This window comes from Neophocaena asiaeorientalis, unplaced genomic scaffold, assembly GCF_003031525.2.
Source record: "Neophocaena asiaeorientalis asiaeorientalis breed wild unplaced genomic scaffold, Neophocaena_asiaeorientalis_V1.1 scaffold1051, whole genome shotgun sequence".
NCBI lineage: Eukaryota > Metazoa > Chordata > Mammalia > Artiodactyla > Phocoenidae > Neophocaena > Neophocaena asiaeorientalis.
The window spans coordinates 32,953-51,923 of NW_020172689.1; the positions used below are offsets into that span (position 1 = coordinate 32,953).

General features: G+C 45.6%; 1 long non-coding RNA gene across 1 annotated transcript in view; it reads right to left on the reverse strand.

Annotated features, from left to right (window-relative positions):
* Positions 1–18,405, reverse strand: part of LOC112396264 (uncharacterized) — a 21,590-nt gene extending 3,185 nt beyond the window's left edge. The window contains exons 1-3 of the long non-coding RNA XR_003002535.1: positions 18,285–18,405; positions 17,906–17,964; positions 11,093–11,178 (exon numbers count right to left, since the gene is read on the reverse strand). This is a non-coding gene — a long non-coding RNA (uncharacterized LOC112396264). The remainder of the gene's footprint in view (positions 1–11,092; positions 11,179–17,905; positions 17,965–18,284) is intronic.
* Positions 18,406–18,971: the final 566 nt, after the last annotated feature.

Here is an 18,971-nt window from a genome sequence, read left to right on the forward strand (position 1 = left end):
CCCGCCCAGGGCACAGTCACAGAGTCTCGCTGGAGAGATGGGGGCGGATCAGCACTCCCAGGCCTGGGCCTCCTGCAGCCTGACGTCCCCCTTGAGTCCTGAGAGCCAAGGCCACCTCCTCCGGACACTCAAACCCACATTTCTTTTACCCAGCTGATCCCTGGCCTACCCCTGCCTGAGTCACTGGCACGGACGGCCAGGCCAGCTCCCTCCACTCCAACCAGGAACTGCCAAGCCCCGGAGCCACCTCTCCTACCTGCAGAGCCCGCCCCAAGGAAGCACCGCTGACACCCAGGCCTGCACTCCCTCCTGCCCACCCACCCTTGCTGCCTTTGCCCCTGAGAAGACCCTTCTTAGGAAGGCGTGCTTCTCCCCTACTGCCCACTTCATACATTTTAAAAGTTGTTCTTATTTTAAATAATACTAAAATAGCTTCATTATCCTAGAGATTGTCATGGTCTTTCTTTCAAAGATTCAAACATTAGGATTTCATCCACATGATGGTTTCTCCACCCTGGCTCTGTTGGGGCCAGACAAGTCTTTGTTTGTGGGGTGCAGACCTCTGCATTGTAGGGTTTTAGCAAAATCCCTGATCTCTATCCTCTAGGTACCAGTAGATAATCTATATTGTAAACATACAACGTGTCTCCAAGCCCTGCTAGATGTTTGGGGAGGAGGGTGTGGGACGGGCGGTGCACAATGACACTGGTGGAGAGCCACTGAGGGACAGTGCCCTCTACTGGCAGAAACAGTCAAGCCCAGTCTCCCAAAATGTGCCTTTTTCAAAGACACAGAGATGAACAAAATGAAGTGGTGTGTGCTTGGCAAAAACATATCCCCCACTTTGCAGAAGGCTGTGGGGTGCGAATGACTCATGTTCTGGGCCTTATTAACAATCAGACAATGTGGTTTTTTAAAATGAGCTACTCATTTATCATCTTCAGGTTGGCAAAAATTGAAAAGTTAAAAAATATCAAATGATGGAAATGATGCAGAGATTTGGAATCCCAGGCCTGCTGTGGGTGTCAGGTCCAGCCCTTCTGAAGCAGCATTTGTAAGTGTTTCCTAGAACACAGTGCGGCCACCAGAAACACTCTTACACACACACACACTGGTGAGGATGTTCTTCGCAGCCCCCTTTGTCAGAGCAGAGAATTGGAAGAACCTAAATGTCCACCAACAGGGGAAGGGATAAAGTGAATATGGTATTGCTATCAAGGGACTACTATTCCACAGATTAAAGGAAAGAAAGAGCCCAGGGTTTCTGAATTGTTCGGTCTGGGCCAGATAATTCTATGATGTGGATGCCCTGTGCGTTGCAGGATGTTTAGAAGAAAACCTGGCCTGTGTGGTCTCGATATCATCGGACTTCCTCCAGTAAAAACAATCAAACATGTCTCCAGCCACTGCCAAACACTCGCTGAAGGACAAAAATCACCCGCAGTTGGGAACTATGGATCTAGGGTTACACATTTTTTTAAACAGGTATAACTCAAAAATACACTGTCAAATGAAAAAGATGGGAAGTGGCATATTATGGGTAGCACAACCCATTTATATAAATCAAAAAAAAAAATTAAAGAAGTAGTATTGCTGGCATAATAGAGGGGGCCAGAAATGAAGTAAATGGTCATTTGGACACTTTGCCTGTATTGTTCTTTCCATCTAAAGCCTCTTCAAATACTGTTCAAACATGAATTTCAAGGTTTCCCCTTTAGAGAGTCAGAGAATGAGCTGTAAACATAGCAAAGCCCCTTCTCCCTCCAATGGAGCATGCTTTCTAAGGGGGCAGAGGCAGAAGGTAAACATTTAAATAAATGTACACACTGACAGGTGGGAAGATGTGCTATGAAGAAACCAAGGTAGGAGGAGGAATGCACACAAGCTGCATCAACACTCTGTGGCCCAAGCGCTTCCTCTGTCCCCATCACCATGGAACCCACTATCCCTTACTACGAATTCAAGTCCTTCATTCCGTGTTTCCACTGGGTGGCAACTCAGGCTTTAACACAGCACCTCAGCAAATAACAGGAAAATATGTTATCTACTTAGAAATAAAGATGCCCAAAACATTAAAATTGCTGGCTGAAAATATTAAACTCAACATTTTCAATGGAGACAGTTACTGTTACATACAAAACATCCTGGGCTGAAACTCTATAAATCAAGCTTTTATTCTGAAGTTTACTACCTGCCATTTGCTAGACATGAGACAAGACACTGCACTCTGCGTGAGTTACTAGAAAGGGCTTGAGACTTTCGTGTGTCAATGAGGGTACGGTTAACTGCTTAGGGTCTTCCTCAGTAGAAGAGTAGTAAGTATCCCTCCTACATGATGGTTTAGCCAGGAATAGTAAGTCAAAGATTTTAAGCACACAAAACAGTAAGCTTCTGCTCTACAAATATCAACTACAGGAACAGAACTACAGAGATGTGTTTACATTTTGTTCCGATCCAGGCAGTTGAACTGGTAATGAGTAAACCCACTTCCCAAAGTAGCGAGCTTGTGGGGAAAGGGCCAGGGGAAAGCACACCCCTGCTTCTGGAGCCAGCTGCAAGGCAGAGGCTGCATAGGACGATGGAGACACCCCCGTGGGCTGGGGCTTCCTCCTTGTCTGGATGATCCTTTGGGAAATTAACGGATGTCCTGGCTACCGCAAGAGTAAGACACTGAGGTCCAACAAGAGATAAAATGCAGGCGGCGGGGAGCTCCTTCTACTGTGGCCATTCCCGCCACCTTCACCGTGGGAGTATCCGCCCAGGGGACTCAGGTGCAACACGAGGGAGAAATGGTGGGTGGGACACCGTCTGCTTGTGTCCACTGCAGCCCAGGAGACGGGGCCCTGGTTTAAGAGCCAGGACGTTAAGCATGCTTCATTCACTCCCAGATGTTTACCAAGAGCTAACAAGGATTAGCCACTATGGTTAGGGAGGGTTAGGAAAAGAGTTCTACTGCAGGGGCATTTAGATTGCACGGCCCTGCCCATAAGTGCCGGGTCTAGGAGTTTAGTGCTCTTAAAGACGCTTGAAGATCAAGGTCACAGTGTGAGCTCACCAGAAGATTAAAACCAAAGTGGGAGCCAAAACTCCCGAGATGCCCGGATCTGCCCACAAGGCTGCATGCTCCGTCGGAGAACAGACCCAGGACAGAGGGCAGGGCACGGGGCTTCTGGATTCCACGTGGTTTGTCCACAGTCTTTGTCAGGAGGGGCTCTAATTTCTACCCACAGTAGAGCTTCATAGTCTCCAAGCTTTGAGCACCGTTTTCAATTTTATCAGCTGAGCGTTCCCTGGGAGCCTATCAAACACTCTGTCCATCTGCATCACAAGACTTCTCTGGGCCCTGGGCCACGAGGCCAAGGCCCAAGTCCACCCTGCACTGTGCGGCCCTGTATTCCTGAAGTGTGGCCCGTGTGGGCGCTCAGTGACTGTGATACGAATAGATGGATGAATGAACTAACAGAACGCAGTAATGAGCTCCACTGTTTTTACTCACTGTTTCTACATTACTCCAAGAGAGAGTAACTGAGAAAGTAAACTGGGCCAGCACGGCAATAACAGAAAAGGGAGGAAGGAAAGGAGGGAGAGTACTTCCCTAAAACTTTGTTTCCCCAATCACAAATATTCAGACAACGTAACCCAGACAACTCTCTAGTGTAAGAAGACCCCTGAATATAGTGCGTATAGAGGTAGCCCAGAGGAAGTGTACATGTAAGGGAAGTGGGTGCTAAAGGGAGTAACACGAAGAGTGATTTCACAGGTTTCGGCAGATAATTTACTCGGCGACCGAAAGACGCAGATTCCTTCCAGTGATAGATTATGTCCAACCAGCGTGACTTCTTCCACGCCCTTTCTTCTAAATGTGACCACACTGAATGTCCTCTAAGATTTGCACAAAATGAAAAGTTAATCAGCCGACAGCACTTACTGAACTAAACGTGTCTTTTAAAGTATGTTTTGATGTAATGAATAAACTGAAATGCCTAAATCTTACAAAGTTCTCATCACAAGGAGGAAGATTACATCACAATGCACGGTGACGGATGTTAACTAGACTTACTGAGGTGATCATTTCACAATACACACAAATATCCAATCATTATGCCGTATACCCGCAGCTAATATAATGTGATCTGTCCATTGCACCTCAATAAAAATAATAAATAAATAAATGACTGAAATGGCATTAGCACAGCTAAACAGCAAACCTACACTTTCAAGATCTGTAAATATAGATGGGTCTGATGGAACTCTTTGTATTCACTGGAACAATAATTTTGTCCGACTGCTTCACAAAGCTGTAGTATTTACACATATACAGTCGCTCCTGTCAGCAAATCACTAAAAGGGTAGAAAGGGCCACTCCCATTCCTCAAGTGTGGGGAGCCCTGGTCTGACGGTAACTGTCTCAGAACTGGCTCCACTGCCACTCCTCATCAGTGGCGCCAGACAGGGCCAACTAGGGTGGGAAGAATCGGGCTCTTGTTTCTGCTAAATAGGAGCTGGGCTGCTGTTTAACAGGCACGAGACCGTTAATCCCCTTGCCCTGGATACAAGAGCATGTCGTTCGTTCTTAGATCACAAGGCTTATCCTTGAATAATTAGGCAGAGGAAGAAATCCATTCCGTGCCCTACATCATGTTACTCAGAAAGGGAACGCTAGGCCTGAGCTGAAAATATTAAACTCAACATTTTCAATGGAGACAGTTACTGTTACATACAAAACATCCTGGGCTGAAACTCTATAAATCAAGCGTTTATTCTGAAGTTTACTACCTGCCATTTGCTAGACATGAGACAGGGCACTGCATTCTGCGTGAGTTACTAGAAAGGGCCTGAGACCTTCGTGTGTCAGTGAGGGTACGGTTAACTGCTTAGGGTCTTCCTCAGTAGAAGAGTAGTAAGTATCCCTCCTACATGATGGTTTAGCCAGGAATAGTAAGTCAAAGATTTTAAGCACACAAAACAGTAAGCTTCTGCTCTACAAATATCAACTATAGAAACAGAACTACAGAGATGTGTTTACATTTTGTTCTGATCTAGGCAGTTGAACTGGTAATGAGTAAACCCACTTCCCAAAGTAGCGAGCTTGTGGGGAAAGGGCCAGGGGAAAGCACACCCCTGCTTCTGGAGCCAGCTGCAAGGCAGAGGCTGCATAGGACGATGGAGACACCCCCGTGGGCTGGGGCTTCCTCCTTGTCTGGATGATCCTTTGGGAAATTAACGGATGTCCTGGCTACCGCAAGAGTAAGACACTGAGGTCCAACAAGAGATAAAATGCAGGCGGCGGGGAGCTCCTTCTACTGTGGCCATTCCCGCCACCTTCACCGTGGGAGTATCCGCCCAGGGGACTCAGGTGCAACACGAGGGAGAAATGGTGGGTGGGACACCGTCTGCTTGTGTCCACTGCAGCCCAGGAGACGGGGCCCTGGTTTAAGAGCCAGGACGTTAAGCATGCTTCATTCACTCACAGACGTTTACCAAGAGCTAACAATGATTAGCCACTATGGTTAGGGAGGGTTAGGAAAAGAGTTCTACTGCAGGGGCATTTAGATTGCACGACCTTGCCCATGAGTGCCGGGTCTAGGAGTTTAGTGCTATTAAGACGCTTGAAGATCAAGGTCACGGTGTGAGCTCACCAGAAGATTAAAACCAAAGTGGGAGCCAAAACTCCCGAGATGCCCGAATCTGCTCACAAGACGCCATGCTCCGTCGGAGAACAGACCCAGGACAGAGGGCAGGGCACGGGGCTTCTGGATTCCACGTGGTTTGTCCACAGTCTTTGTCAGGAGGGGCTCTAATTTCTACCCACAGTAGAGCTTCATAGTCTCCAAGCTTTGAGCACCGTTTTCAATTTTATCAGCTGAGCGTTCCCTGGGAGCCTATCAAACACTCTGTCCATCTGCATCACAAGACTTCTCTGGGCCCTGGGCCACGAGGCCAAGGCCCAAGTCCACCCTGCACTGTGCGGCCCTGTATTCCTGAAGTGTGGCCCGTGTGGGCGCTCAGTGACTGTGATACGAATAGATGGATGAATGAACTAACAGAACGCAGTAATGAGCTCCACTGTTTTTACTCACTGTTTCTACGATTTACCCATCATTTACATCATTTACCTAGCAGCCTACACAGCAGGCTACCAACAGAAGTTACTTAATTCTCTGGCCCCCATCCAGCAGTGTAGGGCACTGGCGGCCTCAGGGTAGTGCCGTGAAGAAGAGGCTTCTGCATCTCACACCACTGCCTTGGGCGCTCTGTCAGCTCTTTCTCTCCCTCACTCCCTGACAGCATCTCGACAAGGCGCGATGGAGCTTGCCTGTCACTTCTGGCCCTTAAAGAGCTCAGGCCGGTCTGCTCTGATCAAAACCTAGACGAACTGTCTTCCCGCCCCTAACACAGGGCTTCCCTCGCCCCCGCCGTGCTGGCCTCAGCTGCCTGCTCTGTTCTTCTACTCTCCTGGCTCCACCCCTCCTGCACTTCGCCCCTTAACTCCCCTTAGTCCCGCTCACTGGGGGATGGAAAAGGGAGATGGGAGAGCACGGGGATCTGACAGAAGAGAAAAAGGTAAGCTTCTTTTTCCCTAGCCAGGCTCCTTGTGCTGCCCTCTGGCCACTGGTGGACCCTGCCGGGGCGGGTCCTAGCGTTCTCCACACAGAGTGCACCCAGGGGGCCTCAGGAGACCGTCTGGGGACCTGTGCACTGCCCCGTCCCCTGACAAGGACGACGCACTCTAGCCAGGGCCGAAGGCTTCCATCTCGCCCCTCCCTGCCCGCTCTGCCGCCTTCCCTTTGCCCTGCACTTGGATCTCGGGCCCCACAGGCAGCAACTCGTGCAGCTCCCTCTGGAGGCCTCTGCTTGGCCCCGGGCGGGCAGCCGTCCCAGTGCAGGCTGTTGGCAAAGCCGCCCTCTCTCACCCAGCCATGGAGGTTCAAGCCAGCCTTTGCCTTCAGACTTCTCCAGCTAAGAGGCAGGCGCCAGTTTCTGTTCCACACACAAGACAGTTGCAGTGGCTGGGGACACCATCACGGTGGCTCACGCGCCAGGTGCTGATACTCTGGTGGCAGCTGGAAGTGGCCCTGGGAATGTCTGCAAGCTGGGGAGTGATGTGCCCCTCTCTCCTCTTGCAGACAACTCCTCTCTCTACTAGCAGCTCTGCCTGACCTGTGGTGGAGAGGGGAACATGCAAGGGGGCCACCCAGCTGTCAGCTCCCAGCGAGCTGCATGGTGCACATGCACCGGGACCCATCCCCGCCGCTGTCCTGCGGGGAAGGCCGTTGACACACCGCACCGGCTCTGCAGGACCTCGCCCTCTGCCTCTCAGACCCTCGACCTTCTCTTCCACTGACCGCTTGGGGTCACAGTAACTGGACCCTTTCAGCTCTCCTGCAAGTCCTTTATGGATGTGGCCAGGACCTCACTTTAGGAAGAACACCCTCAGCAGTGTCAATCCAGCTTATACTGGGTCAAGGGTAGGCTAGTAGTATGTTCCCAAATATGCAGAGGAGACACTGAGCCCTGTATCACTGGAGGTGATCGTGCTTGATATGAGATACCATAGTTGGGACTGAGTGAAAGGTGGGACGAAGAGTCTTCATTACTCTGTTCATTATTTGACTGTGTTTAGTGAGTTACTCTTTACATCTTCCACCCAGTGCATCTCAGTAGCTGTAAGTTTTCTGCACTATCCATAGAAATAAGCAGTGATAGGATAGGGAAAAAAACGATTTAAAAAACCGGCCAATGTTCAAGATTTGAATCCCTAAAGCCATCCTAACAGGCATACTTCCCACCTTCTAGAATCCACTCTGCCTCACTGGCACCAAAAGACCTCGGAAAAGCACATTTAAAATCAGATCCATTTGCCAAGCTAGTGGTGCCTTTCTATTACCCACCACACTTGGGAGAGGCAGCCTGTCCGGGAAGTTGTTTTCAATTCATCTTGCGTCGTGTGGTGCCCTTTCCCTTTCCCAGAGGGGAAACCTGCTCATGTAAAGAAGCAGCCACCGTTAGGGGGCAGCACTTGTACTGCATCTTAAACACATCCCGATTCATGAGGCAGCCCTCATCCCTCAGCCCCCTGAGAGCGGTACTGCTGGGACTCAAGCTGCCTGAGCATTTACAGGAAAACAATTTGTTGACCCCAATCTAAGTTTGCTCTTTTCAATTTTTCAACTGACATTGGCAACAAAAGCCTCTATAGAGCCTATGCACCCCGTTCCAATTAAAACACCTTTGCAAATAAACCAGATTACATATTCACAGACTCTTACAATGTCTGGGTTCCGAAAAATCAAATTCCCAAAGTGAATTCCTCAAAACGAATCTGAAATGTTACATATTAACTTTTCCTAAGAATGGAAATGTTATATAACATAGTCATTTACAAGGCAAAATTTAGGTACTAAGAGGAAGTAATGATACAATGAACACAGTGGTGTATAAAATCTGTTGATGAAAAATGACAATAAGATAAAAAGAGACTAGTTGAGGGGCTAGCATTGTGAGATGACCAGCGGCTGTTTTCCTTATATTTTTCAGGTATAGTTTTTATGTACAATATTATATAAGTTTCAGGTGTACAACACAGTGATTCACAACTTTAAAGGCTATAACTCCATTTATAACTATTATAAACTACTGGGATATTCTCTGTGCTGTACAATATATCCTTGTAGCTTATTTATTTTATATATAGTAGTTTGTACCTCTTAACCCCCTATCCCTATCTTGCCCCTCCCCCTTTCCTCTCCCCAGCGGGAACCACTAGCTTGTTCTCTATATCCGAGAGTGTTTCTTTTCGTTATACTCACTACTTTATTTTTTAGATTCCACATATAAGTGATAACATACAGTAGTTGTCGTATTATTTCACTAAGCATAATAGCCTCCCAAGTCCATCCGTGTTTTTGCAAATGGCAAATTTTCATTCTTTTTTTCGGTTGAGTAGTATTCCATTGTATGTATATGTATATACGTGGATGTGTCTGTGTGTGTGTGTGTCTGTGTGTGTGTGTGTGTGTACACCACATCTTCTTTATCCGTCCTTCTGTTGATGGACACTTAGGTGGCTTCCCTGTCTTGGTTATTGTAAATAACACTGCTGTGTACATTGGAGTGTATGTATCTTTTTGAGTTAGGGTTTTTCTTTTTCTCTGATATATACCCAGGAATGGAATTGCGGGCAGGGTCATATGGTAGTTCTATGTTTAGTTTTTTGAGAAACCTCCATACTGTTTTCCACAGTGGCTGTACAATTTACGTCCCCACCAATGTTGTACATGGGGTCCCTCTACACCTTATATTTTTCCTTTTTTATTTTTTGGAAGGCAATCTTCTCATTTTAATTTTTCAAAGGTTATTATAAATTGTTTTGGAAAGAGTGCTTCCGTTTAAAGGCATAAGATAAAGGCAAATATATCTTTCCTAAAAATCTATAAAACAGGAGTGAAGTTCACGTAGGGCATCATTTTGTTTTACCTCACACCTCCTTCTTTTAATATTTTGCATCATGTGAATACATTAAGTATCTTAAAATGCATATGTGTGCTGTGTATATATGTGGTGTGTTTGTGTACACATAAATCCACATAACATATATTTATTTTGCTGCTCCCAAGTTTTCTCTTCTGTTTTATCCCTTATATTCACAGCCCATGCATAATACATTGTGGGTCTGAGGAAGACAATCAATAGAAACACTCTTTGCCAAGTTCTCGGTAAAATTAAGACAAAAGAATGAAGCAGACAGGAGACCAAAATAAAAGGCTGTGTTGGAGGATATGACTTTTATCAGCAGGCAAATTTCCTTCCTAATTTTAAAAATATCCTGCGATGAGATAAATTCATCTACAGTGACCCAGGAAGAGCTGAACTGAGGCAGGTATCACCATATTCTGGTGTAATATGCAAGATACTTAACACCTTATGATCTGGTACCTACCAATCTAAACAGTCTACAGCTACAGACAGCACGGACAGCCGTGTGGGTGTGTAAGCTGCCCAGGCAGGGCCCTGATTCTGTACTTAGTGTGGGGGGCAGCACAGAAAAATGCGTGCTGAGGGAAGGCCGGCTCCTCAAGAGAAGCGAACCCATGCCCAGTTTATCCTTCCAGCCCACCAATCAAATCAGTCATTTCACCTCTCAAGGGAAGAGTGAAGTAAGGGAGTAGAGAGAAACCAGGAGTGTTACCCGAATCACAAATGGAGATGGAAGGACACACCACAAATAGGGAAGAATCCTTCGGGGGAAGAGTGAAGTAAGGGAGTAGAGAGAAACCAGGAGTGTTACCCGAATCACAAATGGAGATGGAAGGACACACCACAAATAGGGAAGAATCCTTCGGAAGAACAGATTCAAATGTAAAACTGTTAAAAGTTGTACTAGGGCTTTGAAGAAAATAAACAAGGTGCTATGATAGATACCAACGGTGCGAAGAACCTATACATATGTAAGTTATTTTCAAAATGAGTGCTATGCACTTATCCCCTTGCCCCCCCACGAAGTTCATATGTTGAAGTCCTAACCCCTAATGTGAATGTATTAATATTTGCAGATAGGGCCTATAAGGAGATAATTACAGTTAAATGAGGTCATAATGGTGGAGCCCTGATAGAGAGGATTAGCTCCCTCATCCAAAAATGCACCAGAATGCTCACTCTCTCCCCTGCCTCTTCCCCCTCAACAAAGAAGAAGTCATGTGAGCATACAAAGATTTGGTGTTGCCTACAAGCTGAAAGAAGAGGCCTCAGAATGAAACCTACCTTGTCAGCATCTTCATCTTCAAATTATATAACTTCAACTTATAATATATAATATATATATATAGAGAGAGAAATGTAGAAAGCTTATGACATGTAACTACAAATTTTTATATTTATCTTCATAGTGCCTATTGAATGAAAAGCATTGTTAGAACATGATATGAACTATAAGCTGAGATAGATTATAAAGGTTCTTTTTAATATTGAATTAAAATGTGGGTCCCTTAAAAATTAGATGTATACTTTATTTTCAAGATTGAGTTTTGAATTAATGTCCTAGCTCAAATAATACTTGCAAACAATCAATTTAGACTTTTCATTGCTTACTTACTCAGTTGCTTCTCTGTTGGGAACTCTTCTCATGGAGAAAGCCACCACTGCTTTGAAGAGTTATTCTTCATTTTTATCCCTGGCGTACTGAAAGAGAAGTAAAAGAGAAGTAAAACCAAAGGTAAAGTGAAGTAAAACAGAAGTAAAACCGAAGGTAAAGTGAAAAGGCATCGGGTAAAAATTGGTCCACTGGGTTCTAACTGTGGCCACACTGGTGTTGGTGTGTGTGTGTCTGTCTGTCTGCGTCTCTCTCTCATCTTCCTCATACAATAAAGACTGGAGACCATGATAAATCATGTCACCATAATGTTCAGGATAGAGTTTCCCGGCTATTCTATCACTGTGGTGTGTTTCCCATTGCATTGTCTTCTTCCAAATCTGCAGTATTAGTAGCCAGTCAACAAATAGGTCATTTGCACATCTCATCCTGGATGTAAACAGTTGATTCCCTTCTTCCCTTTCACCTTTCCCTCATAAACTGACTCCCCTTCTCAGCTTTCTTCCCTTTATTAACTCTGGTACAATTTTACTTTTTATATTCTTAGCTGAAAACTTGAGTGTATGTGTGTATTATGGGCTGAATTGTACCCCCTTACAAAGAAATTCATATGTTAAAATCCTAACCCCCCAGTACCTCAGAATGGAACCATATATGGAGATAGTGTCTTTACAGAGGTGATCAGGTTACAATCAGATCACTAGGGTGGGCCCTAATTCAATATGACGGGTGTCCTTGAAAGAACAGGAAATTTGTCACAGACTCATACAGAGGGAAGACGTGTAGACACAGGGAGAAGACAGCCATCTAGAAGCCAAGGGGAGAGGCCTGGAATACATCCCTCCCTCACAGAACTCAAAAGGAACCGACCCCGCTGACACCTTGATCTTGGACTTCCAGCCTCCAGAACGAGAGAAAACAAATTTCTGTTGTTTAAGCCACTCAATCTGTGGTACCGTGTTTCAGCAGCCCTAGCAAACTGAAGTGGCTGACCCCACATTTTAGGTGGTAATGAAGTGTAACTGGAGAAAATCACAAAACAGGTCCTGCAGCTTAACTCTAAACTAACGATGACCTACTCCCAGATTGCCCAGGATCCCCTTAGGATTCTCCATCAGTTTTCTCTCTCTCGTGGTTCACAATGACTATTTCAAAGCTCCTTCAGGCCTCCCCAAATCTCAGTGCTTCCCTCAAACCTCACTCTCACTAGGCACTCTTGTTTTATAAGTTACTGATACATCTCGAGTCATCCACTTACACTCCCCCGCCCTCCTGACACCAAGTACAAAACTTCCCCCATAGGCACATGTCTTACCCACATCCTCCCCCGAAGGGCCAGATGTGGTGCTTCTCCTCCTGTCAACGGCTGTTCTGTCCACCTCTATTAGGAACGCTTCCATTCGGCCCTTCCCAGGATCTAAACAATACAGTTTTCCCCCCTCTTCTGTGCATTCAGTGCTGACTGGAGGCTGTCCATTGACTCTGAACCATGCTCAACTCTCTCCCATTAAAACAACAGCAAAACTAAATCACTTTTTTCAGTCCTCCTTCTTCTACCCATTGCTGTCTCTCTCCTGCCCTCCAGAGCCAAAATTCCCAAAGGAGTTGTCCATCCTTCTGTCTTTACATGGTCACTGCCCACTTACTCTTTTCTTTTAATATAAATTTATTTATTTTAGTTATTTGTGGCTGTGTTGGGTCTTCGTTGTTGTGCGTGGGCTTTTCTCTAGTTGCGGCGAGCAGGGGCTACTCTTCGTTGCGGTGAGCGGGCCTCTCATTGCGGTGGCTTCTCTTGTTGCGGAGCACGGGCTCTAGGCACGCGGGCTCAGTAGTTGTGGCACATGGGCTTCAGTAGCTGTGGCTCGCGGGCTCTAGAGCGCAGGCTCAGTAGTTGTGGCCCACGGGCTTAGCTGCTCCGCATCATGTGGGATCTTCCCGGACCAGGGCTCAAACCAGTGTTGCCCTGCATCGGCAGGCAGATTCTTAACCACTGCGCCACCAGGGAAGCCCCACTGCCCACTTATTCTTAATCTCCTCCACCATCTGCCTTCCAATCCCTCCACTCCACAAAGCAGCTCTCTCACGTTACCAATGACCCAATGAGCGGTTTTCAGTCACACCTCACTTGGCCTCTCAACAGCACATTTGATGCTCTTGAACAGTCCCTTTATCCAAAAGCACTCTCTTCCCTTTCGTGATACAGCATCGTCCTGGTTGTCCTCCTGCCCCTCTGCCTCCTTTGCAGGTTCACCCTCTTCTACAAGGGCTTTAAGCTTTCGAGAATCGCTAAGCTCAAGGCTAGACCCTCTCCTCTTGCCACCCTCTGCTTTCTCCCTCAGCACTGTCATTACCACCTCAGTGCAGGTGACACAAGAACGTGTATCTCAAGCCAGCTCTGTCCTTGCCTGTTTGTCAATAATATCTCAAACTCAGTAAGTCCAAAATTAAAGCCATGGTTTTCTTGTTGATTCTTGGTTCCCTGACTCATAAATGGGCCATCATGCAACCAGTTGCATAATTAGAAACAAAAGCTTATCCTTGAGCCGTTGTCCTCTCTTCCTTGTCATCCCATCCCCATGGCTCTGAAATCCCTTCCCTGCCCCCTCTCTCCACCAACACACCATACTCCAAATAGCTATCATCTCCCACCTGCACTACTCCACCTGCTTCCCAACTGGGTCCTCCTCTCTACTCCATGTGCCTGGACTCTCTCTTCCACACTGTGGCCAAAGTGTCCTGTAGACACAAATTCTGTCATGACGCCCCTTCCACGAAACTCCTCGTCGCTTTATAGATAATATCAACGACTTCCCTGATGGTGCAGTGGTGAGCAGTCCGCCTGGCAATGCAGAGGACATGGGTTCAAGCCCTGGTCCGGGAAGACCCCACATGCCATGGAGCAACTAAGCCCATGCGCCACAACTACTGAAGCTGCGCTCTAGAGCCTGTGAGCCACAACTACTGAGCCTGCGTTCTAGAGCCCATGTGCCACAACTATGGAAGTCTGCATGCCTAGAGCCTGTGTTCTGCAACAAGAGAAGCTACCGCAATGAGAAGCCCGTGTGTAGCAACAGAGAGTAGCTCCTCTTCGCTGCAACTAGAGGAAAGCCCGTGCACAACAACAAAGACCCAACGCAGCCAAAAATAAATAAATAAACAGAGAGATACATTAATTTAAAAAAATATATATATATAACATCAAAACTCCTCAACACAGCCCACACATTCTTTGGCCTGACCCTTCCTTCTGCTCGAAACTCATCATGTGCTATGGTCCTCCCCACTGCTCCACTTCCAGGCACCTTGCCCTCCTTCCACCCTTCACTCTCCCCAAGTTCTTTCCTATAATAAGCCTTTGCATGTGCTGATCCCTCCACCCTCTTTCCTTTCATCCCCTGGTGCACTTTTACTCATGCTTTAGACCTCACAGCAAATGCCAGTTCCTGCGGCCCCTCGTGAGGCCAAAGCCCTTATGTAATTCTCCTCCCTGTAATGCTTGTCAAGATTACACACTTGCATTTGGTTCATTAACATTCAACCAATTCCACTACTATAAGCTCCCTAAGGGCAAGGATAAGCCTGGTTTTAGCTGCACTGCATCCCCAGCACCCAGCACGGGGCCTGCCCTCAGAGGATCCTGGGATAAGCAACCCTACACACTGGCAGAGATGGTGGATTCTGCAGTCAGACTGCCTGGGTACAAACCTGACCCCTGCCCCTTGCTGACTTGACATCTTGAGTAGGCCACGTAATGTCTCTGCGCCTCAGTTTTCTCATCCACCTCATGAGAATGGGAATACCCAGGCCACCTTCCTCAAAGGGTTGTTATGAGGGCTAAATGAGCCGATGTGAGCAAAGTGATTAGATGGGTCCCAGCTAGAAAGTAAACTAAGTTCTCAAGGAATGCTGGCGGTTAGAATGATTATTACTCACGGAGCGAGCGAACAAAACGGTGGATTGCCCTGCCAACTGAGTCCTTCCAAGTATCTTTAGCACTGTTTTATCATCTCTAGCCTGAGGCGTCTTGCTATCACCTTCTATTCGGGAAAATGGTCACAGAGCATGCGGAAAACCGAAACTAGAATGACACAACTCCATCTTATTAATTCAACAGTCTTTACTGCTCCTATAGCTACCGGAGCCCCATGAGTATTTTTTAACTTTAATTTCATAAGCATATATTTCATGTTACTACTTTGATATCTGAGAAGAACTGATGAAACCTCACCTGAGAATTGGAATGTTTTGTGCTATGAAAGATCTCATGTGGGTGAAATGTGCCCTCCTTTCAATGATGAGAAAAGTCACTGACAAAGTTCAAATGACCACAACGGTGAGAAGCAGAGCCCAGCCCACACCTGAGAGCCTGACTCAGGCCCCTCTGTTCCACTCTGCTAGGCTGAAACGTGCAGGCTTGCAAAATTGTTTGGGGCAGCACAGAACTTCACATATTTTCCAGCATACACTGCAGATTAAATACTTCAGGCAAAATCACTTTACTAACAATTTCTATTTCACTACAATCTTTTTTGCTTTAAGAAAATATCAGATTTCAGGTCTTTAGAAGCGATCTATACAAGTTTAAGATAACCATGGAGAGAAAGCAGTGTTATCAGCAAACAAAATTTTAAAGGAACATACAAGTTTCTTCACTTACTGCTTTATCTCCCAGAGCTGTTCTGAGACTAAGTCTCACTTTAAAAGCATTTTCTGCATCTGCCAGAGAGAGAAAAGACAGAGAGCACTATATGATGATAAAATCTGCCAAAATGGAACCTGATAGATCCTAATATTTAATGCAACTCGAATCAACAGAATTGCAAGTAAACTGCCCCAGATACTCCTGGAAGTTTAACTGCAATCATCTTAAATGGCTGAAATTTTAATTTCAAAGGCATAAAACATTCACAGGCTCAACTTTCAAGCTATGACACGACGGCAGATTTAGAAAAATAAAGAAGTCTTTCAGGCAGAGACTTGTCAATCATTTAGAAAACTGTTCATCTATTTTGAAATTTCAAGGCTTACTACGTACCTGGCTTGAATAGCACTCACTAGAAAAAGGAGCAGCCACAACATTCTTTCAAAGTGGGAAACACAAGGCAAACGGAGGGAAAAAAAATCCACCCTTCACTTAAAAGCTGCCTTAGCCATTCTGTGACCCGGATTAGAATATCAGACAAACAAGCAAGCCACCACCTAAAAGGTTTAATGATTAACCCCCATCATCTGGGTTAATACTTTGAGAGAAGCAGTCCATCTCCTGTCAGTTATTTATGAAAATCTGTTTGGAAGACAGATTAGCTGTCCTTTCCAAATTCTACCTCCAACGAATATTTTCTCTGCTGACCCAAAAGTCAGAATCCTCCCCCCCACCTCTCTTCTGTTGTTGTCTGGTTAAATGCACGGTGGAAAGCATTAGTCCTTTCTGGAGGTCTACCTTGGCATGAACTTCCCATCTTTTAAGGGCTGAAATATCTCTGGCTTATTGATAGACTCTCTTAATTTAGGAAACAAACATCACTCCGTTCTATCTCGGTGAACAAAGGACACCCTTCCAAGACTGGCCTCATTAGACTCTCACCTCCACAGGTAAACATTCAGGAGAGTTTCCAACTCAAAGAGAATGCTTTTGCTCAGCGCTAAGCTCTGGTAGTTGTGTAAAATCAAAAGTTAATGATGTACAGCAGTGACAATTCCACTACTATAAGCTCCCCAAGGGCAAGGATAAGCCTGGTTTTAGCTGCACTGCATCCCCAGCACCCAGCACGGGGCCTGCCCTCAGAGGATCCTGGGATAAGCAACCCTACGCACTGGCAGAGATGGTGGATTCTGCAGTCAGACTGCCTGGGTACAAACCTGACCCCTGCCCCTTGCTGACTTGACATCTTGAGTAGGCCACGTAATGTCTCTGCGCCTCAGTTTTCTCATCCACCTCATGAGAATGGGAATACCCATGCCACCTTCCTCAAAGGGTTGTTATGAGGGCTAAATGAGCCGATGTGAGCAAAGTGATTAGATGGGTCCCAGCTAGAAAGTAAACTAAGTTCTCAAGGAATGCTGGCGGTTAGAATGATTATGACTCACGGAGCGAGCGAACAAAACGGTGGATTGCCCTGCCAACTGAGTCCTTCCAAGTATCTTTAGCACTGTTTTATCATCTCTAGCCTGAGGCGTCTTGCTATCACCTTCTATTCGGGAAAATGGTCACAGAGCATGCGGAAAACCGAAACTAGAATGACACAACTCCATCTTATTAATTCAACAGTCTTTACTGCTCCTATAGCTACCGGAGCCCCATGAGTATTTTTTAACTTTAATTTCATAAGCATATATTTCATGTTACTACTTTGATATCTGAGAAGAACTGATGAAACCTCACCTGAGAATTGGAATGTTTTGTGCTATGAAAGATCTCATGCGGGTGAAACGTGCCCTCCTCTCAATGATGAGAAAAGTCACTGACAAAGTTCAAATGACCACAACGGTGAGAAGCAGAGCCCAGCCCACACCTGAGAGCCTGACTCAGGCCCCTCTGTTCCACTCTGCTAGGCTGAAACGTGCAGGCTTGCAAAATTGTTTGGGACAGCAGAGAACTTCACATATTTTCCAGCACATTTTCCACTGCAGATTAAATACTTCAGGCAAAATCACTTTAGTAACAATTTCTATTTCACTACAATCTTTTTTGCTTTAAGAAAATATCAGATTTCAGGTCTTTAGAAGCAATCTATACAAGTTTAAGATAACTATGAAGAGAAAGCAGTGTTATCAGCAAACAAAATTTTAAAGGAACATACAAGTTTCTTCACTTACTGTTTTATCTCCCAGAGCTGTTCTGAGACTAAGTCTCACTTTAAAAGCATTTTCTGCACCTGCCAGAGAGCGAAAAGAGAGAGAGAGAGCACTATATGATGATAAAATCTGCCAAAATGGAACCTGATAGATGCTAATATTTAATGCAACTCGAATCAACAGAATTGCAAGTAAACTGCCCCAGATACTCCTGGAAGTTTAACTGCAATCATCTTAAATGGCTGAAATTTTAATTTCAAACTTATAAAACATTCACAGGATCAACTTTCAAGCCATGACACGATGGCAGATTTAGAAAAATAAAGAAGTCTTTCGGGCAGAGACTTGTCAATCATTTAGAAAACTGTTCATCTATTTAGAAGTTTCAAGGCTTACGTACCTGGCTGACAGAGTTCGGCATGAATAGCACTCACTAGAAAAAAGAGCAGCCACAACTTTCTTTCAGAGTGGGAAATACAAGGCAAACGGAGGGAAAAAAATCCACCCTTTGCTTAAAGCTGCCTTAGCCATTCTGTGACCCGGATTAGAATATCAGACAAACAAGCAAGCCACCACCTAAAAGGTTTAATGATTAACCCCATCATCTGGGTTAATACTTTGAGAGAAGCAGCCCATCTCCTGTCAGTTATTTACGAGAATCTGTTTGGAAAACAGATTAGCTGTCCTTTCCAAATTCCACCTCCAAAGAATGTTTTCTCTGCTGACCCAAAAGTCGGAATCCTCCCCTTACCTTTCTTCTGTTGTTGTCTGGTTAAATGCATGGTGGAAAGCATTAGTCCTTTCTGGAGGTCTACCTTGGCATGAACTTCCCATCTTTTAAGGGCTGAAATATCTCTGGCTTATTGATAGACTCTCTTAATTTAGGAAACAAACATCACTAGATGTTAGACTAGATAAAGGCATCCTGGGGGTGGGGGGTGGGGAATAGACAGAGACTGTAACAAACTGATTATTTGCATCAAGGAACAAAGCCCTGTTAGCGAGATAGAAATCTGATTCAGCCTATTTTGCCTTAAAACTTCATAAATATATCAAATGTCTCTCTTCTGCTTTTACTTAGTCACTA